The 27,915-nt window shown below is 42.4% G+C and overlaps 1 long non-coding RNA gene across 1 annotated transcript; it reads right to left on the bottom strand.

Annotated features, from left to right (window-relative positions):
* Nucleotides 1–1,981: 1,981 nt before the first annotated feature.
* LOC116562628 lies at nucleotides 1,982–25,321 on the bottom strand. The gene is made up of 3 exons (XR_004274043.1): nucleotides 25,190–25,321; nucleotides 21,020–21,022; nucleotides 1,982–1,994 (listed from the first exon to the last, which is right to left on the bottom strand). It is a non-coding gene; the product is annotated as an uncharacterized LOC116562628 (long non-coding RNA).
* Between the last annotated feature and the right edge of the window lie 2,594 nt (nucleotides 25,322–27,915).

The following is a 27,915-nucleotide window of genomic DNA, read 5'->3' as shown; positions in this document are numbered from 1 at the left end:
AAAATAAAGATAGTGGAAATAGTGTATTTCTTTTCTGCTACAAACTAAGTCACAATTGTAAGTTGTCCAATGAAGATAAATGGGCCAAACGATCATTTCATCCCTGTGTTAAAAGACAGTCAGGTGTACACCATAAAGGAATCAGTCTCCTGCCTCCTGCCATTGTCAACACAATGTCTCAGAATGAAAGAGTGGCTTCAGAGGAGACAATTTTGGCCAGTGAGTTTGTGCATGGCCCTGTTTTTTTGTTAGATGATCTTGAAGGTCTGGAAGGACCTATAGCTCTTTCTGCTTTGTATCATCGGGAAAACATCAGAATGTGGTTTCTTCTTTCCACCTCTATTTGTATATGTGTGATCATCCAAGAAGAAAAGGAGCATTCTTTGAGCTACTACCTGCACTGCTTTGGGAGTTTACATAGACAATATGAATCTTTACAAACCTTCTGTAAGGTAGATTTTGTCATGCCCATTTTAATTATGAGGGAGCTGAAGTTTAGAGACATTACATAACTTGGCTAAAGCCATGAGCTGATAACCAGATGAACTGGTATGTATGCCTCCAGGGCTGGTGTTTTGCCCTTTAGGTCAAGGGGAAAAGTCAAGGAATGTATTTTTCTGAGCCAAAATTCAGATGCTAGAGTTGCATTTGACATAAAGGGTATGAGATATTTGTAATTGGGGCTTTCATAGCAGAGCAGGAAGTAGATGAGATGTGTTTCAGTGTTGGCTTAATTTACTACTCTTTGTCTTTCTCAGCTCAGGTTGGCTGGGTCTAAGATGGGTCTCACCTGTAAGCACCCAGCAAATTTGATTGCAAAGATGAATGTTAGTGGGAACATTTAAGTAGCAATGAGGCATGCATGCTATGACCTGATTTACCTGGAGACTATGATTATTATCAACACAAATCTGATATTATGTTGATTACTTCATTCACTTAACATTTACCAAGGATCTACCATAAATCAGATAATATTGAAGGTGCTAGAGACAGAGCGATGAACAAGACAGAGATCTTTACATTTATTGAGTATAAGACAGATGATATGAGGATAAATGGGTAATATCCATCCTCAAAGGTTTTACAAACAAGTCGGAAAATCAAACATATTATCAGGTAACTTAATTAGTAGGTAATGAAACTAAGTGCTAGAGGCACAAGGAAATAGATAATGGAGCACAGAATAGGATGGTGAAAGGTTGTAGTTAAGTTTTACAGTACAGATTCAGGAAATGTGTTGGAGCTAGGATATTTTAACTATGCCTTAAATCATGGGAATGGAGTAAAGAAAAGTGTTCAGGACTGCTGCAGAATCCTGGACACTACTAAAAGTAGTTAGAAGTATAATCCTAATATATCCCAGGGTTCCAAAGGGACCAGTTGCCCATTGTGTTACATTCTCAGGAATAGTCTAGGAAGCAAAAATTGATTATGAATATTTCAAACCAATTCCTCAAGGAAGGAAAAGAGCATGGAGGAGCACAGGCAGGTTTCTCTGGGCAAAGTCAGAGGGTGGTTCACATTCCACTGGCTGGAACTCGGTCATGTGGTATCCTAGGTAGGGTTCCTCAGAAGCAGGCCTTGAGATGAGGATTGGTTCATGGGAGGTGCTCCCAGGAGAAACCAGCAAAGCAGCAGAACTGGGAAGTGGAAGAGAGCAATCATGGTGTAATTTCAGGCAAAGTCCCAGAGGTGGCCTGATTCTGTGGGGAGCTCTGGGAAATGAATTAGGTCCCACCTCAAGGCAAGGGATCTGGGTTTTCATATTCTGGTTAAGGGCTGCCTCAGGGCAGAGGGATGTAGATGCCCAGACATGTCTGGCTCTCTGCAAGTACATGGCTACATTAGCCAAGGGCAGGCCTCAGAAGTAAGTTGCAGGTGCAGCCGGGTACAGTGGCTCATGCCTATAATCCCAGCACTTTGGGAGGCTGAGGTGGGTGGATCACTTGAGGTCCAGAGTTTGAGACCAGCCTAGCCAACATGGTGAAATCCTGCCTCTACTAAAAAAATACAAAAAAATAGCTAGGTATGGTGGTGCATGTCTGTAATCCCAGCTGCTCAGGAGGCTGAGAAAGAATTGCTTGAACCTGGGTGGTAGAGGTTGCAGTGAGCCAAGATTGTGCCATTGCACTCCAGCCTGATTGACAGAATGAAACATCATCTCAAAAAAAAAAAAAAAAAAAAAGTCACAGGTGCAAACCCTTGGAATCAGAGCACTCCAAAATCGGAGGGTGGGCATACAGAAATTGAATCCAGGGAGACTGAACAAAGCACAGATAGTGTCCACTCCATGTGGTTACATGGAATTACAAAAGAGGCTGGCAAATGTAATCTAGCAGTAGCCTCAAGAAGAAGAGAAAAACATGAATCTTGGTAAAATACAGTAGTGTCTTCCTCACCATTGTTTGTACCTGATACTCAACCCAAATCCCTTTATTTTTCTCTAAATACAGTAAACACAGCACAGATAACCATTTCATCAGAGTTCCATGGGTGTGCATGGGTGTGGGGGACGGAGTGGTATGGGAGTAGGAAGGGTGGATGTCTCCATATCTACTGAGCAAAATAAAAATTGTACAACTTAGCTCCTGTCTGTAGTAATATAAACTTCAAAAAGTACTGCCATCTCTTAATGTCTTTCTTTTGGTCTGCCTTGGGAATCCCCCTACCTCCTAATATAAGACCTTGGAGAACTTTCTGGGCCTGGAAACATGGGTCCCAGGGAAGGGCTCTAGCTCCCATAGCCAATGATATAAAGCCTCATCTCCCACCAGCCTCCTCTCCCTCCCAACATCCAGCCATTCCTGAATGCCACTGGCTGCTTCCATTTCAAGGACCTACTTTTTTCTACTTGGAAAGTCCACTCTCTTCTTTGTTGACCTGGTGAACTTCTCTTCACCTCTTAAAGCCCATATCAGAAGTCACCTTCTCCAAACACACTTTCCCAAGCTTGCAGGGATAACCACTCTTTATCTTAGCAACAAGAATAATAAAAATGGTTACTATTTAGTAAACCTGTGCTCTGTACCTTATAAACATCATCTTTTACACTAACCTGGAAAAGGAAATGCTGTTATTTATATTGAATGGGTGGTAGAGAGGTTGGACAGTTAAACTGGATGGCAGTACTCTGCTCAAGAGTGGCAGGCTAAAAAATCTAGAATATGATTATATTTTTTAGAGTATCATCAAAATGAAAATACATAAACATGCATATATGTACAAGCATACAAATCATACGTATGCATATCTCTGTCTATCTGTCTGTCTGTCTATCTCTTCCGGTTTTCCTGTCTACCTACCTACTTGAGAATTTGAGAATCCCCTTCTGATTGAGAAATACTTTCCTGGCACATCACCTTTCTCTGTCTTCTACCAAGCTCACTATGTCTCTGTATCTGTCTTTCATCAACTTTGTGTGTGTCAATCTCTGCTTCTCTCGCTCCTCTACCCTCTCCTTTCCTCTTCCCTTCTTCTGTGGCCCCAAAGCCTGTATGCTCCTTGTTCTGCATTGCCTGTTCAAACTCTTAGCAAGGCAAGATGTGCCACTGACCCTACTTCTTGCAGAGAAATAGCTTGTTTAAATCTGAAACCAGACTCTGTTCCCTTCTGTGGGCTGGGTTGATGGATGGAGGTAATTACAGTCAGTGTTCTTCCATTAGGGCCCTGCTGGCCCCAGGTACTGGCAGCTCTCTGTGGGGCTGGTTATGGTTGGAATAACGATGGTAAAGACCCACAGTGGTGGGGCTCGGCAGCAGACATCAGAGACAGAGCACTGAGACTCAGCAGTTGCCAGGGCGCAGTACATTTCTGCTGGTGCTTATTCGGCTTGGTCCCTACTCTGGGGCCTTGAACCTGCAGAGTTGTACTCTGTTTCGGGGCTTCATGCCCACGTGAGGGTGTCCACAGGCTTTGAGTGCCTTTCTTATGGCCAGAAATTTGAGCTCTGGAGTCAGACTGCCTGGATCCAGCTCTTGGGCCTCTATCAGGAGACTTCCCAGGTGACTTTGGGCAGAGAATTCCTCTCTGTGATCCAGTTTCTTCATCTATAAAATGGGGACAAAAGTAAGACCTACCTCATAAGATTGTTGTGAGCATCAAATGATATAATTAAGGAAAAGTACTTAGCATGGTCCCTGGCACATAGTAAAAACTCAAGAAATGCCAATTATTACCATGAATGTCAGATGTATTGCCTTTTTCAGCCCTCACAATCAGCCTGTAAGGTAGAAATGAGGTCCATTTTACAGTGGGGGAAACAGAGGCCCCATCATAAGAAATTACACAAGTGGAGGGTAGGGAGCCAGGACTGGAGTTGAAGTATGCCAGTCCTAAGCTCAGTGCACCTTCTGCTGTCCTCTACTGGGTGCCTTCTGGCCACCCTACTGTGATGTTAATTGTCACAGTCTTCTTTGTCCATGAACTTTTGTTTCTGCCCACTCAATACAGGGTCTTAAATCCCACAGTTTTTTTGAAGTAGATTAGGCATGTCCAGGTTCATAGTCCCAGTGAGGATCCTCTCATAGGACAGCCTGGCCTGGCACTTGGGTCCCTTGACTTCTCATTCTGGTTCTGCTATTAACGTTTTATGTAACCTTGAGAAAACCTTCCCCTCTCTGAGACTCAGTTTCCCTGTGTGGAAAATTGCCTTACCAATTTTCCAAATATCTGCTTATTCTGTAGAAATATTGAAGCTCTGGGCACACAGATACATGTGATAGGAATGTTTACTGCAACACTGCTCATAATAGTGAAATACTGGAAATGGTAATTATCCACCAAACTATTGTAGAAAATAAAGACAATGAATGGGAACTCTATGTGCTGGCATGTAAATATGAGAAAACATGGAGAGATACATTGTGGAATACCAAGAGCAAGTGATAGAACTGTATGTGCAGTGTTCTGACTCATAGGTGGGTGTTGAACAATGAGAACACATGGACACGGGGAGGGGAGCACTACACACTGGGGTCTGTTGTGGGGGGAGTAGGGGAGGGACAGCGGGGGGTGAGGAGTTGGGGAGAGATAGCATGGGGAGAAATGCCAGGTATAGGTGATGGGGAGGAAGGCAGCAAATCACACTGCCACGTGTGTACCTATGCAACAATCTTGCATGTTCTTCACATGTACCCCAAAACCTAAAATGCAATTAAAAAAATAAAAAATAAAAAAAGAAGAAATGAAGAAAAATTAAAAGTTAAAAAGAAAAGTAATAAAAAAAAAGAACTGTATATGCAGTATGATTCTATTTCTCTAAATAAAATTATCCCTAAACTCTACATATGTGTAGGAACATGTAGGCACATGCATTAAAAAAACTGTGAAAGAGACACAACAGGCTGTTAATAGTTACTTCTAAGGAGAAGAAAGGGATGGAAGTGTTGGTGGTTAATGAGGGAAACTTTGACTTTGACTTTTTATTTTATATATATATATATATATAATTTTTTTTTTCTTTTTTTTGAGTTGGTGTCTTGCGCTGTCTCCCAGGCTGGAGTGTAGGGGCACAATCTTGGCCTACTGCAACCTCTGCCTCCCCGGCTCAAGCAGTTCTCCTGCCTCAGCCTCCCGAGTAGTTGGAATTAAAGGCATGCACCACCATACCTGGCTAATTTTTGTATTTGTTTGTAGTAGGGACAGGTTTCATCATGTTGGCCAGGCTGGTCTCAAACTCCTGACCTTAGGTGATCTGTCCACCTTGGACTCCCAAAGTGCTGGGATTACAGGTTTGAGCCATCATGCCCAATTATAACTTTAATTTTTATGCTATTGCATTAATATATTCCTTGTTCATTTTTTTTAAAGTAGCACATTTAAAAGGCAGGACCTAAGGATTGCTTCAGCTTTGATGACAGCCTAGATGGTGGTGGTCATGTGTACACAGGCATCTTATTTCTCCTCACCCAGGGTCAGGAAGAGTCTCTGGGCATTAAAGAGGATTCCAGGCCTCTGCCACTCATGACCATCTTTTCAGAGAGCCAGGCCATCCTTGTCTGACTTCCTCAGGGATTGGGGGACAATGAGTCAGAGGGACGCAAAAGAACAAGGGGATTTCTCTCCAGTTTTCTTGACTTGGCCCTTTAAGTTGGATAGATTCAGAACTGGTCTGATCGGTTGAGCCCCAGTGGCCACCCAGGCCACAGTTTGAGGTGTCAGAACAGATTTATTTATCTTCTCTGGTCTCCTGCAGTTTCTTCTGCTTACATTTCACAGAGGACTATAAGAGCATGAGCTCTAGGAAAAAAAAAATGCCTAAAGAGAAACTCAGAGGAGAATGCAGCTCTATTCACCAGTGTGTCTGGCGGTCTAAAACTGCTGGATTTCAGAAAAATCAATTGATTTCTCTTCTGTTTCACTTCAGTGTCTTCTTCACCTAAGAAATGATTTTGTTCAAGTTGTTTTCATTATCAATATCATTGAGCCTAAAAGGGCCTCAAAGGCTTATTGACTTGGTCTTTCAGAGAGGCACTCAAATATGAGACACAACAATTTTCTAACAACTCCCCAAGTTAGTAAACAGGGGAAACTCTAGCACTGTATTTTATTTCACCCAGTTCTCAGAATATGTTTACATTTGTCCTGAAAAGAATTTTCCGAGGATATCCTGCTGTGTAAAAGTCTTTAATGAACACACGGGTAGAAAAACTGAGACTGATGCCTACCTGGCAATCGAGTTGTAAAGGAGGAAACAGGTGAGAGCTTCTCGAAAGGCATGGCCAGGTGTAAATTCGTATTCGAATTTATTTCATAAGTATCTAAGCCTCTCTCCTCAAGCCTATTTTTTCCCTCTCCTCTCTCTCTCTTTTTTTTCTCTCAATAGCATTCTTCTTGTGATGGTTAATTTTATGTAACTTGATTGGGCTCAGAGATGCCCAGATTGCTGGTAAAGCATCATGTCTGGGTGTGTCTGTGAGGGTGTTTCTAAAGAGATTAGCATTTGAAGCAGTGGACTCAGTAAAGATGATTCATCCTCATCAATTTGGACAGGCATCCTCCAATCTGTTGAGGGCCTGAATAGAACAAAAAGGCCAAGAAAGGGAGAATTTGGTCTCTCTGCTTGAGCGGGAACATCCGTCATCTCCTGCCCTTGGACAGCCAGTGCTCCTGGTTCTTAGGCCTTTGGGCTCAGACTGTATTTCACCACCAGATTTTCTGGGTCTCCAGTTTGTAAGCTGCAGATTTTGGAGCTTTTGGCCTCCAAAATCAGATGAGTAAATTTTCGTAATAAGTAAGTCTCCTTATGCATACTTCTTTCTCTCATATGTGTGTGTGCGTGTGTGTGTGTGTGTGTGTGTGTGTGCATGTATGTACGTGTATGTATATGTGTTGATATTGGTTCTGTTTCTCTTGAGAACCATGACTAACACACCTGCCTTGTGTAACTCTCTCACTTTTTCTTTTGCATTTGTCTCTCTTCCCTTCTCTTTGGGTCTGTTCTTTACCAACCAGCCTCAGCCCGTTTGTCCGTTACTTCTCTCCATTCTCTTACCCTCTTCCCTTTCTTTGCCATGCATAATTTTCTTCCTATTTCATTCCTTTCTTTCTTTTAACTGAATTTGTCATAATTTGAGAATTAAATACATTTATATCCTTGCTATATTTTTTTTACAAGTGTATGTTATGTTTTCTGCTTTTAATTTAAAGGCAGAAGAAATGGAGAGTGTATATTTCATCCTCTTCGAGTTACAAAGAAAATTACAACCCAACCAATATCAACCCTAAACTAAGGTGCTGTCTGTATGGGACTCTTGATGGATCTTTTTGAAGGGGTGGGGGAAATCAGAAACTGTCGATAAAAGGAAGTCCTATAACCTTTGGGAATGTTACAGTTTTATTCTGATTCTCGCTTTAGATTTTGATTCATTTAACAATTATATCAATGGCATTGCAGAAATATAAGTAAGAGGAAATATATTGACAGATTTGGGTCTTCCTTCTTTAGCAACCCAATAACTGGTTCTATTTTAAGAATATTTCAGGGAGCACACAAAGATAGAACCAGATCTGTATCTGCGAAATCTGAGTGTGAACCCTCAAACAGCCATAGTGGTTCTATGATTCTGATAAGTCAACCTCTTTGACGCTGGATTTCCTCATATGTAGAATGAAATCAATAAAAGTACTTTGCAGGCTTGCGAGGATCAAATAAGAAAAGTTATGTGAAAATATGTGATTCACCTTAGGGGCTGAATAAATGTTAGTTCATTTTCTTTCTAGGCTGTTTGGAGTCTCATTCCCTCTGGATGTGTATGACTACATGGGGTCCTGGGCACTTGTGGAATCATCCTTGGGAAGGGGTCAGGACAAATATAAGAGACTAATGAAACAGATCATCCTGCAAAACTCAGTTTATGTCTCACTTCCTTCAGGAAGCCCTCCTTGACTTCTCATCTCCCAAGATGAGTTGGCTGGATTATTTTTGCAGCTGTAGTACTCTCTCCTTAATCTGACTCACTTTTCTATGCCTGTCACAAGACTGTGCCATCCTGTATGCATGGATGATGTCTTATTTATTACTGGATCCCTGGTGCAGAGCACAGTCTTCTGGAAGTCCACAGAGAATATGGAGAAATCTTTCATTAAGGTTTGAACAGTTTACATCTTTACATGACCCGTCTCATTTCAACTGCATAACTATATGAGGTCACCAATTATTATGCTTGTTTTATAGACAAGGAGGCTGAGTCTCATAGGGGCTTAGTAACTTACCCAAGATCACACATCTGGCAATTGGTAGAGGTCATCTCTGAACCTAGGCAATCTACCTTCAGACCTCTTGTATGCTGTCACTATCTAATGCGGCAGAGAAAGGAAGGAATGAATAAATAAAGAATAAACAAATGAGCCTTGTGGTCTTGAACAAACCACTCAGGGCTTAGTGATATAATTAACTTCATTTTGAACTTGGTCGTAGTGAAGATATAGCAGCCTTGGAAACCAAATTTCTGACACTTTACTCCTCTCTAGTAAGAAGCTTGAATAGCTTGAAATCCCTTACCTGTCTTGATAAATACAAAGGCACAAATAATGCAGTAGTTTCTTTCCCTTTCAGTTGAGGCTTTGCAGCCATAATTCTGCCCTACAGCCAGCAGATTTGGAGGGCAGGGCAGAGGAGAAAGGTGAAGTAGCTTCTTAAACAGTCCAAAATAAATTCCCTAGGATAATTACCGTATGGAGTAAATTCCATAAATTTGATTCAATTGGCAGGAGGCAAATGAAATAGGGAAGAAAAACATTCTTTTTTATTTTTTTTAAGTCATTGATGGTGTCTCTGAAGCAGAAGCTGGGAACATGAGGATAGTGTAGAAACCAGCAGCAGTCACCAGAAAGACTTCACATCCAGGGCAGAGGAAGAAAGAGACTCCATTACTGGGCTTCTCATCTGACTCTGTACTCAAAGCTCACACACATGATCTAACATAATTTGTGTGACAAAGCTGAGAAGTAGGTATTATTGGCTATGGAATCCATTAGCTATTGCTGTATAATGAACAACCTCACATCTCAGTGTCTTAAAACAATTTTTTTTAAATGACTCACATGTTTCTGGATTGATTGGAATTTGACTTGTTGAAGCTTAATTTTTAATTAGAATAGCTTTGCTTCTCACTGCAAGTCTGTGAGTTGGCTGGTATGGCTCTGGTTTACACATCTGTATTCTCCTCCTGTTCTCAATTCACTAGCCAGGATATCTTCATCCTGTGTTGATGGGACTTACATTTATAAATCATTGGCCAAACAAGTCACATGGCCAATAAAAAGGGCAGGGAACTGTACTCTACTCTTGATGAGGTCTTGGCAAGGGAGTAGGTGTAGGAAAGGGAGAAGAATTGAGGAGAATGATTTAATAATGCAGGTATTATTACCTTCACTGTGTAAATGGGAAATCTGAGTTCAGAGAGGTAGAAAATTTGCCTGATCACACAGCTAGTTATGTGGAGGAAAGATTCAAACCCAGAATTATTGGGCACCAAACACCATGCTTTCTCTCCTGATTCTGATTCTGAATGCAAATTCTATGAATTCCAGCTTCAAGAGACCATTGAGATCTTTATTGACACAAATCTGTATGCTTTTGAGTCTTAGAATTAATCTCTCAGATGAGTGAGAAATTGAACTTTTTTGAGGTGGAGTCTTGCTCTGTTGCGCAAACTGGGATACAGTGGCACAAACTCAGCTCACTGCAATCTCTGCCTCCCAGGTTCCAGCAATTTTCCTGTCTCAGCCTCCTGAGTAGCTGAGACTACAGGTGCATGCGACCACACCTGACTAATTTTTGTATTTTTTAGTAGAGACAGGGGTTTCACATATTGGCCAGGATGGTTTCAAACTCTTGACCTTGTGATCCACCCACCTCAGCCTTCCAAAGTGCTGGGATTATGGGCATGAGCCACCGTGCCCAGCTGAAATTGAACAAAATTTAAGGTTCATGTGCCTATATAATTTTCCATCCTTTTCACTTCGTGCACACCTTGGCCTTTCCTGGATTAATTGCATGCAAAAGCGGGTTCACGTACCATCTCTGTTGTCCTTTTCCTCACTCTACAGAACTTCTACTTACAGATCTCATCAAATGGGGCTCCCCCAAGATCACATCCTACCCAGGCAAGTATGTCTCCCCCGGGCTCGTTCTAGGCTGTGCTGTGGGTCTGGAGCTGTCCAGTGTCCTGAAACAACCCACCATGAGACCGGTTTAGTGAATCCAGCTGTAAGCAATTAAAAAACCCACGTGTGGCAGGCCTCATTTGGTTTAGGCAGCTTGTCTTCTGGCTTCCTTCAAGTGCACTTGGGAGCATGCAGTACATGGGGAACTGTTAGTAACTGTAAGCAAACTGTCAGTGCTTAAAAGAATGTTGTTACTTGCCACTTTGACAGCAAGGGATTGGTGTGGCAATTCGCAGAAACTCCCAAGGGAATTCAGTAGGATTTTAAAAGGTACTTTGCAGTTTATAAGGTCCTTTCACACACACAAAATCTGCTCTGTGAGACTGAACTGGGATTCCTGTGATTATTGTATGGATAATGAAACTGAGTTGCAGAAGACACTTCCTCTTCCACAGCCATAGAATGGTACCAAGGAAGAACTAGGACTAGGGACTTCTGGATTATTTATCTTTCGCCTTCCATTTGTCAACCTGTCAACAAATAGGATTTTTCTTTTTTCTTTTTTTTTTTTTTTTTTTTGATACACAGTCTTTCTCTGTCGTCCAAGCTGGAGTGCAGTGGTGTGTGATCTCGGCTCACTCTAATCTTCACCTCCCGAGTAGCTGGGACCAGAGGCATGCACCACCATGGCCAGCTAATTTTTGTATTTTTGTAGAGATGGGGTTTCACTATGTTGCCCTGGCTTGTCTTGAACTCCTGGCCTCAAGTGATCCTCCTGCCTTGGCTTCCCAAAGTGCTGGGATTACAGGCATGAACCACTCCACCTGGCTTCAACAAATAGGATTTGATTAATTGATCAATTGAAAGTTCTTTGGGGACACAAGAATATGGTCATACCCCCAAGGAGACTGTAATCACATTTTTGGGCATTTTGTGAGGGCAAGGTGAGTATACAAATAAGGATATTGGAAGATGAAAAGTATTCATTCTGAGCTTCATCCATCCATTGATCTAATAAATATATATTATATGCCTATTATGTGCCAGGTACTATGCCTGGCACTAGGAATACCAAAGTGAATAGAGCAGCTATTGTCCCTTCCCATTCTAGAAAGGAAGATAGTCATTAAAGAAGAAACAATTACTAATTGTTATGAATGCTGTTAAATCAGTAAATGAATAAAATATTTAGATAGAATAATGAGGATGAAGGGAGAGTCCTACTTAAATAAGGTGGTTAGAAAAGACTTCTCTGAAGATGTGACATTTATGGTAAGATCTGAAGGCTGAGAAGTCACCTGGGTGAAAGGATGGGATAAGGCTGTTTTCAAGCAGAGAAAAAGTCCTGAGGCCAAATAAGCTTGGCATTATGGAGGAATTGCAAAGGCGCTCATGTGGCTAAAGAACAGGGAGGGAGTGGGGAGTGATTGGAGGTGAGATCGCAAGGGGAGGCAGGAGCCAGACCATGCTGGGCCTTACAGGCCACCATAAAGAGTTTGTTTTCCTCCTTTGTATTATGAGAGCTTCTTGGCAGGGAGCCTGGCACAAAGTAGGTCGTCATAACAGGATGTCTTAGATTGGACACTGTAGAAGACGACCATGGAACAAGAAAGTGGGTGCTAGTAGTTTATTTGGGTAGTGATTCCAGGAAGCACCAGTGCATGTGTGGGGGAAAAAGACAAGGGAATAAAGCATGCCAATACAGATAGCTCATTCAGCAGGTTGCTGCTGTGGGAAATGGGGCTTAATCCTTTAGAGAACCTCTGGGAGAGAGTATGCTACACCTCAGAGTTATTCTCGCTGAGAAGTAAGACAGCAGGGGTGTATATCCACCAACTGCCCTCAGGCTCTGGTGGGAGGCACGAACTCTGATACTTCCAGCATGCCCAGAGGGCCAAGCAGGCAGAGCTGCAGGTGTCTTCAGTGGGAAGTCAAGTCTGTGGGCATGAGAATGGGGAATGCTGAAGGATCATCAATAGGGCACTCACAATGTCTGCCACAGTGAGTATCCAACATCCTGTCTATAAACTGTGTGTGTGTGCATGCACACGTGTGTGTGTGCACGCGTGTGTATGCATGCACGTATACACGGGATGAGAGGAGCAAGGAAAAAGGAAGGTGGAGATACCAAAAACAATTGACATGAAGGAGGGTAGAACCCTGCACTCTGGGGACACTCTTCTCAGAGATGGCGCTGGGGGCAGCTGACCCTGGGGCTTGCTGGAGGCCTGAGGAGCCATATCCCTGAGGGCCATGTTCCCACACTCATAGGTGTGGGTTTTGCTACTCAGCTCTTCTCCTGGAGACATTTGACAGAGTTTCCTACCCTGGGAGGCTAAGCAGCCCTCACCTCTGCTTCTTTTAAACAATGAAGTCTCTCTTCTCTGGCTCAGCCCCTAAGATACTGTGGGGCAAAGATATCCTATTCTGAGGATGTCCCACATTTGACACTTGACGCCTTTATGCCCCATGCCCCAGACATATCCTTTGTTTCTTAGCCACAGCCAGGCCTAGGATGGGGACTAGGAAGCATTCACGTTCTAAGGGCATCTGTGAGATGTAAGACCAGACCTGTGATGTTGGAGATGCCTTTCTGAAACACATTTAAAATAAGAACTGGTGTTCTCCACAGAGCCCTGGGTAATTAATGAGGAAAGTCATATACCACATCCCTTGGTGATACAGGTAATAAAATCCAAGATTACTGAACTTGTTTTTGTAGCTTGTGAAAGGCTAGCCAATAAATTATCTCATTTGTTTCTCGCAACAACCCAGGGAGGCAAATAATATTGTTAGCTCCAACTACCAGATGAAGGAGCTGAGGTTCAGAAGTGTTCATTACTTTGCCCCAAACAACACAGGCAGTGAATGACAGACATTCTGTGAGCATTTTTCTTCTGGTGATGTAATGAGCTCTTTACCTTAGGAACACGTCAACAATTTTACAATGAACATGACATCCTTTCACTACAGAACTATTTATAACAGGGGTATTGGAAATGACCTATCTGTATAACAGTAGGGCATCAAATGTCATGGAGCCAATACATCTGAGGGCTTTGAGGTTTATGAACACAGGTGGATAAATGTAAGGAAAGCAGCCTATATAACTGTTCTGTAGGTTGGGGTCAGAAAACTTTCTTGGTGAAGGATTGGACAGTAAATATTTTGGACTTTGCAGATCATACTATCTCTGTTACAACTACCCAACTCTGTTGTTGTAGTGTGAAAACAGCCATGGATGATCTGTCAGTGAATAGGCATGGCTGTGTTCCAATAAAACTTTATTTATAAAATCAGGCTGAGGGCCAGATTTGGCCTCATGGGAGTAGTATGTCTACCCCTGTTGTAGTGAAGACTACATTACGGAGATTCAGAGATTATTTTACTATTTCTGTCACTAGATGGTGCCCTTCCATTAGTAAGGTGAAATCAAATGCTGGGCTGCTTTATCATTGGTAGGGAATTGGGGGAAGGAATTGAAATGTGGCAGGAATTAGTGTGGGAGGTTGGGATCAGAGAAAAGAGTTTAAGTATAATTCAAATGACATAAAGTAAACACACAGACACATGCACATACACACCCCTATTCACACATCCAGAGTAGCTACAGTGTTCCAGGCACCAGTGCAAGGCGGTGGTGTGCTTGGTAAATTTTTAACAAAAGTTTCTCTGAAAAAAAGAAAAAGAACTCTCCTCTTCCCCTAATTTGTAGCATTTGTTGATTTCTGTAGTGAAAAACTCACATCATGGCTGATTTGAAGCCACTAACTTGCATCAGTTTGTAACATACCTACCATTAGAAAAATGGAGTCTTGTAAGCTGACATAGCCAGCTTCAACACACTCCTGGCTCAAGGTCTTTTATTTGTATTGTACCTGGATATTTGTGGGACAGCAAAGTTTTAAATGCCTGGGTTTCCCTTAACTCTCCATCATGGTGAGATCATCTAGGATCTCATTTATCCAGAAGTCACTTAGCAACCTCAGTTATCTAGACTGTAGCTTGGAACCAAGAAACAAATGCTCTCCATCCCCCAGGCAACATGTGCAAAAATAGATATCATTAAATTCATGTACTCTCAGCTTATTCATAGAAAAGCACCTGAGTTCTTCATTCAGAGTGTTCTTAGTCTCCTATCAAGTACAATTTAAATGAGAAAATGGTTATCAGGTTCTTCCACCTAGAGATTAGAAGCAATAAATTAGAATGGATAGTAGGTCCAAATTTCTTAGGAGCAAATTCATTGTAAGCAGCAAGAAGGATCCACTGATTTCTAGATAGTGGAGGGAGAAAGTGACAAGGCTATTTCAAAGTGGGATATTTGAAGCTATTTGGTGTAAGCGCTAATAGTTCTCCATCTTATTGGATTTGAGGGTATTGCTGTAATTGACCACAGTCATTCATGCTCATAGCAAACTCATCTGAGTCACGTAAAAAAATTATGATGCTGAAGAAGGTAGAGCACTGGTCAATTTATTTGAGAAAAATTTATCTTTTACATGCTTTATTTTTTGTAGTTATCTTTGAAAGAAGCCCCTCCTGTCACATGGAAATAGTATAGCATGAAGAAATTCCTCTCCTGGTAGAGTCAGATGACAGGGGTGTATTGCTGCAGCATCTTCGATTTGTTTTGATTAGCCATGGAGGGTGACGACCTTCAGTATAAAGTGAGCCTTTTTCCTCATCTGCTCTAAAACATCCTATCCTCATTCTTTGGTTGTGGGATTTGATGCACACTTTTATGTCTGCCTTCTCTTCTCCCTTTATGAATTTGTAGACTTTGATTAGGACTCCTCTCAAGCTACATCTTCACAGATAGATGCAGTTTGATTTTTAAAATCTGTTTCTTCCTACAGGTCAGTCCATGAGTCATCTACTTACTGCCACCCCATCCCAGCCATTATGTCTCAACACTTTGAACGGATGTCTCATCCTCTCTGAAGACTTCTCTGAGGCTTAAAACCTATTTCCTTGCCCAAATAGGTTGATGATTCGTTCTTCTCTGCAACATATGTCCCTTCTCAGATTTTTATCACTGTTCATGATCTTGTTTTCCTTAAGTAAAACAAAATTCTGCAAAGAAAAACACTGTATCTCATGAAGATCTGTACCTCTGGAATTTAGGAGGCTACCTGTGACTTCCATACGCCTGTGTCACTGTCCTGAAAAGGACCTGATGCAGGTTGACTGTCAGGCTCAAGGTGCTGTGCATTTGGGTCCTCCGTGGTGCTCAGGTTAAGGCCAAGCCTCCTCTGCTTTGCTTCTAGCTCAAAACCAAACATCTCAGGAGGACTAGAGCCATACTACTCTTGCCCAGCATGGAGCTCTTCCAATAGAACCTTTTACTGGGTTATCTCCATTGGCCTGGCTGATACTATCTCGGAACTGCATTGGAATCTGAGCTCTTTCTTCCATATCTTTCCATCCCTCTCTCACAGGTGTCGCACTGCATCTGTCTGAGAGTTCTCCCCACCTGCCCTTGCTCCCTTTGTCATTCATTGGAATTTTTCCCCAATAATGTCCTACATATCCAATCCCATCCTGGTGTCTGCTTCTCAGAGAGCCCAAACTCACACAGTATCTGATGCAAAGTAGGTATCTAAAAATGTCAGTGGAATTGGATTTATGGTGCTTTTGTTGGTTACTAGATCTTGTCTTCTGCAGATCATTTCTTTCATATGAAGGTTCTATAATTATCAGGTGTCTTAGTCTGTTTAGTGTTGCTATAAAGAAATGCCTGAGGCTGGGTAATTTATAAAGGAAAAAAGCTTTATTTGGCTTCTAATTCTGATGTTTGGAAAAGTTTAAAATTGGGTGTCTAGATCTGGTGAGGGCCTCAGGGTACTTCCACTCATGGTAGAAGGAGAGCCGACCTGTGTGGACATTCCATGATGAGAGAGGAAGAAAGATAGAGAAATGAGGTGCCAAGCTCTTTTTAACAACCACCTTTCTTGGGAAATAACAGAGTAAGAAATCAGTCACTCGCCTCACCCCCAAGGAGGGCATTCATCTATTCATGAGCCAAACACCTCCCATTAGGCTCCACCTCCAACATTGGGGAAGAAATTTCAACATGAGTTTTAAAGGACACAAACATCCAAACTATAATCACATGGTTCATCAAACAACAACAGCCAATGCCCCCTTAAATAAGACTGAACTATCTATGGGTGATTTGGGATCATCACCATGGACATTTGTTGACTAGGAATACACACTGATACCCCCAGGACCCACTGAAATGTCTAAGCCTGTTTACCCCTTTATGGATGAATCCAGATAGATGTCATTGAGTTGTTATGTCTGTTTTTAATTGGTTTTATTTTTCTGTCTGTGTTGGCTGACAATGTTTTTAAATGCTAGGTATGAGAGGGACTTCAAAGATCATTCATGAGTAGATTTTCAGAGCACATGACCTCTAAGTACTAGCTAGATGCTGGGAATTTAGGGTTAGATAAGACATGGTCCTCTTCCTCAAGGTGTGAGCAAGTTCTGGCTCCTCGTTTTACAGATGACAAACCAATTTGGCAAGATTTCTCAGCAGATCCATTAAGATATGGGAAATGCAAGAAGCTAATCTATAATGATAGCAAAGTATTTCCTCAAGATGGGCAGGTGTAGATCCAATCTGAACCTTTATTGCAACTTCTGGGCCCCATGCCTCAGCCAGTTGATAATGGGATAGAATCACCTGCGTAGCCAGTCATCTGAGGCATCTCAAGTTTTCTGTGACTAATCAACATACTGAAAAAGATGTTGCTGTGAGCTGACTCCATCAACAGGGACCTCACGCTGCTCATTTAATTGTTGATTTACCCTTATGAGAGAATAAGAAATGTGGTAACTTGAAAAATATGCTAGACATTAGCTTGGAGGAGTATCTACTTTAATGAATAGTACAGAGTAATCAGGATCTGGAGACCTGGTTTACTCCTAGCTCTGTTACTAGTTTTCCATGTGACCTTGGACAGGGCATTTCACCTCTTCATATTTTAATTATCTTCAAAATTGGATAATAAATACTATGTTACAAATAAGAGAGGATCTCTATATCAAGGCACTTTATAAATAATTCAGCACTATATAAGGATAAGAGACATTAATTTTATTCTGCCACATTCTTTGGTGAGATCATTCATTCACTTACTCAAAAAGCATCTTCATAGCCCTATGTATAAGGCAGTTCTAAGTACTTTGTAAATCTCCACAATACTGTAAGATGTGTACACTATTATTATCACAATTTTATAGAAGAAGAAAGTGAGGTGCAAATAAGTTAAATAACTTGCCAAATGTCACACGTGTAGTAAATGGCAGACCTGGAATTCTCACCCATGCAATCTGGTGCCATAATTCATGCTATTGACCACTGCGCTAGAGGATAGAATGCTTTTTCTTTAAACTGGAATTTGACTCAGTGAGGTAGACCTGAAAGAGAGAGAGAAGGAAAAAGAAGAGACATAGACTCAGAAGAAAGAGAAAGGGATGGGGAGCAATAGGATATCCATGAGAGGGACCACAGGTAGAAGGAGAGTACTCTGGCCAGGAAAGTGATGGTCACCCCAAAACATACATGGTCTTCCTTCAAGAAGATGGTTGCTCCATTCAGTGTCCTGGAAGAGAAGAGATAGAGGAGAGAGCTCTTGGGCAAACAAACTTATTTCAAGGAAAGACACAGATCGTCAAGAGAGATTGTTATTTTCCATGATGGTCGGCAGGTCACAGATCCCCATATTGATTCAGGCTCCTGGAGAGTCCCTCAACAAGCAGTAAAGGGGAAGGGCCACTCATTCCTTGTTAATTATGAGATTCCTTATTGATCATGAGAACTGATTGACTAATGAGCAGATTTTAACATTGTTTCTAGCGATCCTGGCCTCCTCATAGTTACACCTTTGTGTAATCCCCTCCTTTTAAGGGTGGGGTGGACTTGTAGACTCTCTTCCAATGAATGTCATTAGTGATGGATGCCACTTCTAAGATTAGGTTGTAAAAGACAATGCCGTCTCTCGCTCTCGCTCACTCGCTCTCTCTTGCTCTCATCTCACTGGTGTGGAGAAAAGCAAGCTGCCATGTTGTAAGCAATCCTATGCCCCCAGAGAATGGTGAGGGACTGAATATTTCAGTGCCACAGTCCATAAGGAAATGAAGCTTGTTAACAACGATGTGAATGAGCTTGGAAGTAGAGCCTCCAGCTGCTATTGAGATCGAGAAGACAGTAGATCTCACTGACTTCATGACTATAATCTCAGGAAAGACCTCTGGCCAGAATCATCCAACTAGGCTACTCACAGATCCCTGACCCACTAGACTAGAACATATGCTGTATGTGTGGTTAGGGCAGAGATGAGGTCAGAGAAGTGAACAATGATATGATGGGCTAGGGTGGTTTGCCTAGAAAGTCAAGATTTTCCTTATAGAATCGCTCTGCAGAGGTTTTGATGGATTTCTCTGAGTGAGAAAGTACAGGAAGGCTAAGAATTTGAAATATATAGGTTAAGAATCTGAAACATCTTAGGAATTTTGGATCTTCTAAGTCTATAAATTCAACAACCTTCACTGCAATTGATTTCCAGGCTAGAGTTCTCTCTGCCTCAGGGGTTTTGATTTTATTTCTAATAATTCTTTATTGTCATTAATGTTATAATAAAATGTGATGCATGTAGCTTATTGCATGATTATGGGGCTCACTGAAGACTTACTGGACACTGTGCTCCACCCACAGTCTCAGACATAGATCTGGAGGGGTCTTTGTGGAGCTGCCATACTTCATGTCATGGATGTGGAAAATGGTGTCTGGGTGGATCCTATCTCTCATTCTCACAGCCTATAAAAGGATCCTGCCCAAGTTTAGCCTACCGAGAGAGTTATAATGCCATGGTTAAGAGGGAAACTTCTGAAGTCAGAGAGAACTGGGCTCATAGGCTGGTGCTCAAAAGTATCTGTGTGAACTTGGATAAATTACTTAACCTCTCTGGGTCTCAGTTTTTTCAACTGTAGAACAGGGATGGGAATGGTGCCAGTATCACAAGTTATGATATGAATTAAATGAGATGATGTGCATGCGGGGCCCTGGCACAGGGTGTACTTGCCAGAAATATTGGTTACTATTACTTGTGATGCCACAGAATGCCATTTCCTATTCAAATTCATTTTTTCTTGCCTTTCCCTTTTGCTGACTGTAGAATGATTTTATGTATGAATTATAAATAAGTCCTAATTATGGTACCAGAGCCCTGTCAGTACGAATCCATAACAGATATCCATGTCTACATGTTATCGGAATTAATAGGTATACTAGTCTTCCATTGCTGCATACTGACTTACCCTTAAATTTAGCAGCTTCATCTAACACATCTATAATACCTTGCAGTTTCTGTGGGTCAGGAATCTGAGTCCAACTTAGCTGGGTCTTTGCTTCAGGGCCTCTACAAGGTTGAAATCAAGGTGTTGAATGAGACTGCAGTCTCACCTGAAGGATCGGCTGGAGACATGATCCGCTGCCAAGCACACGTGGTGGCTGGCAGCATTCATTTCTTTGAAGGCTGTTGGACTGAGGGCCTCAGCTCCCTGCTGGCTGTTGAGTAGATGCCATCCTCAGCTCCTCATCATTGTGGCCATCTCCAGCTTGCTTCATCAGAGCAAGCACACAAGAGTCGGAGTGAAAGGGAGAGAGACAGAGAGAGAGTATGAGTGTGTGTGTCATTTGTATCCTAATCTCAGAAGTGACGTCCCACTACTTTGTACTTCTCACAGAATATGTCAGCATAACAAAACATCATCCAGTAATCCAGGATAAAACCATTAAACGACCTAAGGTAATCCTTCCTGTTAATACACACACCACACACATAATCGGGGTAGTGGTAGAACATCATTGTGCTTAACCCCTAGGTAGGTGCTAAGATGGTCTCATTCCCTGAAAGATCTCTCTGTCTCCCAGATACATCTCTCAAGAAGCCCATGTTCTGTCTGGGACATGGGTGGTCTGCTAAGTCTGCATTCAAATTTTCATTCATCATTCCCTTCTAGTTCCCACTGACCTCTCAGGTATGTTTTTCACTTAATCATCATGTCTCAGTCCCTGCATGTTTACATAATTTATTTTTCTTAATTTGCATGACAGCCAGGAGAGATAATATATTGCAGAACTGAGGTCTACAAAGATGAAGTGACCTACATAGCAAGAAGCTGAGCTATGGCTGGAATTCATACTCCAAATTCTAGGCTGTTTCCAAAACATATTATAGCTCCATAGCAGCTCCCTAGAGCCAGAACTCCTGGTCAGTCTTACCATGGGAAAGGTAGCATCAATATCTAACATTTCTGGCAATGACTCTAATATATGAGCACAGAGACCCTCAGCCTAGAGACCTTGCAGCTTTCCAACAGCTCAGCTTCCTACTGGCTATCCACCACTTAGGCTTTCAGCTTCTCAGTCCTGTCTCTGACACAGCCCCCCATCAGTCCCCAAGCAGAGACTTGCTGCAGCACTGAGCACGTAATTATGATTGCCAGTTTCCCCTGATCAGTAAGTTCTGCCAGGATAGAAGTTGGATATTATTGCTAGTACCTGGCAGAGTGCCTGGTACAAAATAGGCACTCAGTAAAAATTGATAGTGCTTGGGTAGACTGTAGTCATTTCCAGCAGGAGCTCCCAGAAAGGGTTGTTTTTATGCATCCTTTAAACTAGAATGACGCCCTCAGTGCCACTGTTCTCCTCATCACAGCACTGACTGCACTGGATTGCAATGGGGAGTTCATTCGTTTACCTATGCCTTTGTTCCCCTTAAAGTAGACCCTAAGACAGGGTTTGGGTGTAAGTAGTTTCTTTGGGAGAATATAATAGGATGAACTATGAATAGGTGGGGGAAGTGTGACAAGTAGGAGAGGAGCAGTGGCAGTCGGTCATTGGGGCTCAGTCCCACTGGAGCCTTGTGAGTGGTAGTGTTGACCAGTCCTCAGATTGCCCCCACTGGGGCGAGGAATCTGGAAAATTTATCCACCAGCTCCCATCCCTCAGTGATTGAGGCTTGTTCCTGGGCTGTTAACTCCCCAGCCTTGTTCTGTGGCCATTGATGCATACAGAAACTGTCCACGAAGACTTCTGGGGTAGGACAGGTGGACACACCATCAGGGTACCAGTCATATCTGCTTATGTCGTTTGGGTAGCAAGGTCTTCAGTGAAACTTATAACTAGGGTTTATTGAGAAATTGCTACGTGCCAGCCATGTGTATACTCTTATACATAGTTTTTGCAACCAGGTGGTTACTATTATCAGCCCCATTTTATGGATGAGGAAACTGAGGCTCAGTGAAACTACCTAACTTGTCCAGGCTGGTGAGTAGCAGAACTCAGTATTCTTCCTGGGTGTGTGTGATTCCACATCTGGAAAATTTATCCACCAACTCCCTGGGTGTGCCCATTCCACTTTATTGCACCTCCAGCAGTGCTTAGCAAATGAGGTAATGATTGGGCTTGAAAGTCGGGAACAGCAGGAATCCTGAAGAGCACTTAAAAGTCCAGCATTAGAGGATTGAGCCTGGGATAAACACAGGCTGAGTGAAAATTAAAAGGGAAGAAAGTGAGGGAGTAGAAAGTCCAAGTGGCCGGTCCAGTCAAAGAGGCCACAGTCAGAGCCAGGCATAAGTATTGCAGGTGAGCAGACCCAGGGAGTACTCAGCTTGTGACAAGGAGAGCAGAGGACATCCAGATACATCCAGAAGCATCTTGCATATTAGTAGAAAGAAGTTGTTGTTTCTTAAGTCCATCAAATAGAAGAGGCAATAAAGAATCAGTGAAACTTCAAGGTTGAATAACTCATTTGGGGGTAGTTATGGATCACCAAACATGTGTTCACTCATTTGTGATAGCATGCCAGAGCTGAAATAAGCCTCCATCAGAGGACCAAGTTCTCATCATGGCCAGAAGAAATGTCTCCTCCATGGCTATGCAGCAGAAGCAAACGGGCATCCCAGTTCTCACACATGGATCAGTTGTTACTACTTATAAATGAACTCTTGGAATTTCCAAGTCAACTGTGCAAAATGGTTCAAGTCAATTCCTCCCTGTACCATAGCCTCATCATTTTTATCTGTAGACAGAAGCAATGATGCTGTGTGACAGTAAGGGGTAAAGGAAGTCACAGGTGTGAACCTGCTGCTGACAGTCCATCCTGTGATTGGTGCAGAGCCCACATGGAAGTTCCCTCTAGGCCCTGCCCCACCTGGTTGGCAGGGAACAGTGAGCTCAGAGCCAGAGCCAGTAATCTGGGGAGGGGCACAGGGGAGCCTATACCACGTTCACCTCCACCAAAAAGAGAGGCCTCTCGTTTAAGACCCCCTTTCCTGCTCTGTGCAAACTATGGCCTGACCACACTTAGACATGGACATGAAGCATCTCCCCTGGTTTGTGAGCAACACCCACTGGCACCCAAGGGGCTAGACAAAGGCAGGAAGGGAAAACTGACATTTCAGTATTGATAGTCGTTTCTACCAGGAAAGTCAAGCTGAGAGAGGAAATGCATGCACTGTGGGCCTCAGAGGTGTTTCTCAGGATTCTGTTCTTCCATCCTCATCTGTCAGATGCAGTGGTGGTTGAGATGGCTAAACGTTCTGATTTTGCCATTTTGTGATGAAGATAGATAAGTCAAGGATGCTAAAGACACATTTGGCAAACTCTTCCCTGCTATCTGGAGGCACTTGTTGGAGAAAGGTTGAGATGAGTGTTTATGGTTTGCTTCAGTTCCTCTGTTGTGCGCCAGGCCTGATGCTAGGTGGGGTGTAGGGGGCACAGCTTCTCTTTCCAGGAGGGGACACTGTCTGCCAGCAATTGCAGCTAACATTTATGGAGCACTTGCTTTATGCCATACTGTTCTAAGCAGTCTGTGTGTTAGCTAGCTATATCATCACCACACCCTACAGGGTAGGTTCTATTCTTGCTCTCCTTTAAGAGTTAGTCGCTTGTCTAAAATCACACAACTAAGCCTACCGTTTTACACCCTACAGAATAATATTTCACCTGACATTTCAGGAGTGCCTTTTGTGTGCCAGGCACTGTGATAGGCGAGTTATAAATGTGATCTGCTTTAGCCCCCTCCAGCAACTTGGAAGGTAGACACTATGGCTTTGTGTCTCTGCACGATGTCCAGCAAGTCTTCAGTGAGCCCCATAATTATGCAATAAGCTACATGCATCACATTTTATTATAAAATTAGTGACAATAAAGAATTATTGAAAGAATAAAATTAAAACCTCTGAGGCAGAAACGTGTAAGGAGTTAGGCTCAGAGAGGTGAAGTGTCTCCTTCAAGGTCACACAGCTCGTGTGTGGAGAACCTAGAGTGTCATATAAGTCACTCCTACAAATGTATGAGAAGGAAATCAGCCCAATTTGTACCCCAGACTGGTAAGACTCCCAAGAGCAGTACCAGGCATGATATAGAAATACAAGATTGAGTCTAACTTGGGAGATGTGGGAGGGAATTGTGGAGAACATGGCTTTCGAGCTGGGCATGGAAGGACGGGTGAAGTGGAATAGGGATGGAAAGGCATCTGTGTGGCTACATGAAGTGCTTACAGTTAGCTTCATGGTTATGGTAGGCTTATGGTTAGACTATCTGGATGCAGTCCCTAGCTCTATAGTTGTGTGACATTAGACATGCTACTCATCTTTTCCCACCCTTAAAAATAAGAGTAAGAATAGAATCTATCCTGTAGGGTGTGGTGATGATATAGTTAGCTAACACATGCATGGAGGCAAGCCAGCAGTTAGCAGGCTCAGAAAGTAGCAAGAAAGTGGAAGCAGTAAGGTGAATAGGCTGAGGTAAAACGTGGAAGGCCTCGTTCCGGAGAGGAGCCAGACCTTGTGCTGCATCCGCAGAGACTGCTGGATGGTGGCCTAATGGGTAGAGAGGCGGGAGGAGGGAGTCACCAGTGGGCATTAGGAAAGAACTTCTGACAGATCCCTGAATGTACAAAAGTTCTTCCAGCCCAAACATCTCCCCAGCCCTCCCTAATCTTGTTCTTTGACCCCAGATACAAAATTTTGCCGTGTTTGTGGGTTGCGGAAGCAGAGTTGTGGAGTTTCTAGTTGCAGAGACTTGGTTTGTCTGGGATTGATTTGTCTAGTGGTTTCCTTTGCTTTTCAGAGCACCATCCAGGGGAGACTACTTGTGGATCCAGTCACATGCAGAGTGCTTTCTTCTTTTGTCCCCACTTAAAAAATTTATTTATTTTAATTGACAAGTAAAAATTGTATATGTTTATGATATATCACGTGGTGTTTTGATATATGTATACATGGTACAATGGCTAAATAAAGCTGATAAACATGTATTCGTTCACATACCTATTTTTTGGCAGTGAGAACACTTAAAATCCATTCTCTTAGCAATTTTCAAATACACAATACATTATTAACCATAGTCACCATGATGTACAATAGGTCTCTTGCACTTATTCCTCTTACGTAACTAAAATGTGATGACCTTTGACCAACGTCTCCTCAATCCTCCCACCCTCTGTCCCCAGCCTCTGGTAACTACCATTTTGCTCCCTATTTCTATGAGCTCAACTATTTTACATTCCAAATATAAGTGAGGTCATGCAGTATTCATCTTTCTGTGCCTGGTCTGCTTCACTTAACATAATGTCCTTTAGGTTCATCTATGCTGTTTCAAATGATGAGATATCCTTCTTTTTTAAGGCTCAACAGTATTTCAGTATGTATATATACACCTATTCTAAAGTATATTCCATATATTCCAACAATATTGTTGGAATGCATGTACACACATATATACACACACATATATTCCAATGTATTTTCCATATATTCCAACAGTATTCTATTATGTATATATACACACTGTTCATTCATTGATGGGCACAGGTTCTATATCCATTTATTTTATTTTATTTTATTTTTTACAGCCTGTTCTCCTCACACACAGCCCTCCCTGACCTATCCTTCATGGTGCTATCAGAGAAACTGCTATTTATCATGTTTATACTAAAAACCTTTTAACCACTCTTCTTAGGACAAAGTCCAAACTCCTCAGTCTGGCATAAACAGCCCTTCAAGTTATGGCTATGGTTTTTCCCTCCGGTTCTATCTCTAGAGTTGCCTGCAGGAGTTAGTTATATATTCATAGGAATTTTGGTTTTGTTCCTTAAGTACTTTAAAAATAATAAGCCCTCTTACTTTCTTCCTAACTATTGACATGCTATCCTCTCTGGAACCTGGTTCTTGGCTGCAGTTGCTTTTACTCAACTTGCAAAACTCTGCTTCACATTCTCCAGGCTGGGTTTTCCTGACTTCCTTACTACCTGGCTCTATTAAGTGGCACTCCTTTGGATTTCTTTTTTTTTTTTTTTTCCCATTTATTTATTTTATTGCATTTTAGGTTTTGGGGTACATGTGAAGAACATGCAAAATTGTTGCATAGGAACACACGTGGCAGTGTGATTTGCTGCCTTCCTCCCCATCACCTACATCTGGCATTTCTCCCCTTGCTATCTCTCCCCAGCTTCCCACCCCCCACCGTCCCTCCCCTATTTCCCCCCAACTGACCCCAGTGTGTAGTGCTCCCCTCCCTGTGTCCATGTGTTCTCATTGTTTAACACCCGCCTATGAGTGAGAACATGTGGTGTTTGATCTTCTGCTCTTCTGTCAGTTTATTGAGAATGATGGTTTCCAGGTTCATCCATGTCCCTACAAAGGACCCAAACTCATCGTTTTTGATGGCTGCATAATATTCCATGGTGTATATGTGCCACATTTTCCCTATCCAGTCTATCATCGATGGGCATTTGGGTTGGTTCCAGGTCTTTGCTATTGTAAACAGTGCCGTAATAAACATGGAAGTGCAGATATCTCTTTGACGTACTGATTTCATTTCCTTTGGATGTATACCCAGTAGTGGGATTGCTTGATCATATGGTAATTCTACTTCTAGTTTCTTGAGGACCCCCCCCAATACTGTTTTCCACAATTGTTGTGCTAATTTACATTCTTACCAACTGTGTGCAAAAGTGTCTTTTCCCCACAACCTCACCAACATTTTTTAAAATCTCTTGTCTTGTTGCTGATAACCATTCGAACAGGTGTGATATCTCCCTGTGGTTATAAGTATCATTTTCCTGATAATTAGTGCATAGTGCTTCATTCTGAAAGGGGAAGATGGCACAAGAGCTGCCTTGAAACCTAGCCATGGAGACAAGAGGAACAGACTGTCTGAGCTGGTTCAGCTTCCATCCTTTAGTAGGGGAGCCACACAGGGAGGATGAGGGGGTTAGATTGCTAGAGTCTTTTTCAGTTAGGGTGGGCTAGCTTGGGGTCTGCTTATCTGGACTTGTTTAAAGTTGAACAAGTCTCCTATTGGTATTGTCTGGGGTTCCTGATATATATTGATCATGATAGAGAGATGTCTGTCTGTGAGATGACTGTGAAGGATTAACCCTCTCTAAAGGTGCTCTTAGGAAGGCCTATATGCTTTTCCATACATACAGGAATTCCATCAGGGATAGCTTTGTTGTTCACCATGAGATTCCACCAAGATATTTTAAGAAATGAGTGCAAAACAGTGTAAATCGAGAGCTCAGTTTCTTAGCAATAACATGTATTTAGTGTGTTTGGAAGGAAAACAGCCTAAATTATAGAAAAGTGTGATGATCAAGATCTGACATAAATACATCAACAAAGACTAAATGTAGACACAGACATCAGAAATGCCTTTCTCACATGCTGCAGGGGTGTCTCCTTTGCCTGGCAGAGCTTTAGAAACACACCATGTGCCTTCAAGGGGCGTTTGGCTGTGGTGCAGGCAAAGCCTAAGCTGCTCTGATCTTTGGGCCTGGCGTCACCTGGAGGAGGGATTTTCCGTACCATGTTCCAGATGCTGGACAAAGACTTTATGTCTGGGGCTAGAGGGTTTTTGGCTGATGGGACTCCACAGATTTGGTCAGCCTTTTGGCACTGGTTCTTGCGTTTCTGGGTGTGCTCACATAGGGCTCCTAGCTTTTAGTACTCAACCCTTAGTTGTGTTCACATCTTTTTGTGACCTTTGTTGGTCTGGGCCAGCTTTCCCTTTTTAACCAAGACTGCTGTCCGTAGATTCCTGGTGCTGCATAAGTCTAATCTGTTCCTGCCCTCGATGCTCCCATTGTTGGGTTCTCTCTCCATCTCTGTGACTTTCTGGATACAAACTATGCTTGATCTGATTCATAACAATCCCTAATGATTGATTGATTGATTCCTTTGATATGACAAAGAGAAGTGCCTGGAGTAGCAATTGTTATT

Source organism: Sapajus apella, unplaced genomic scaffold, assembly GCF_009761245.1.
Source record: "Sapajus apella isolate SASKATOON/1434 unplaced genomic scaffold, GSC_monkey_1.0 scaffold33, whole genome shotgun sequence".
In the NCBI taxonomy this organism is placed as follows: Eukaryota; Metazoa; Chordata; class Mammalia; order Primates; family Cebidae; genus Sapajus; species Sapajus apella.
The sequence above is the reverse complement of the archived record's forward strand: the minus strand, read 5'-3'. Positions and strand labels throughout refer to the sequence as shown.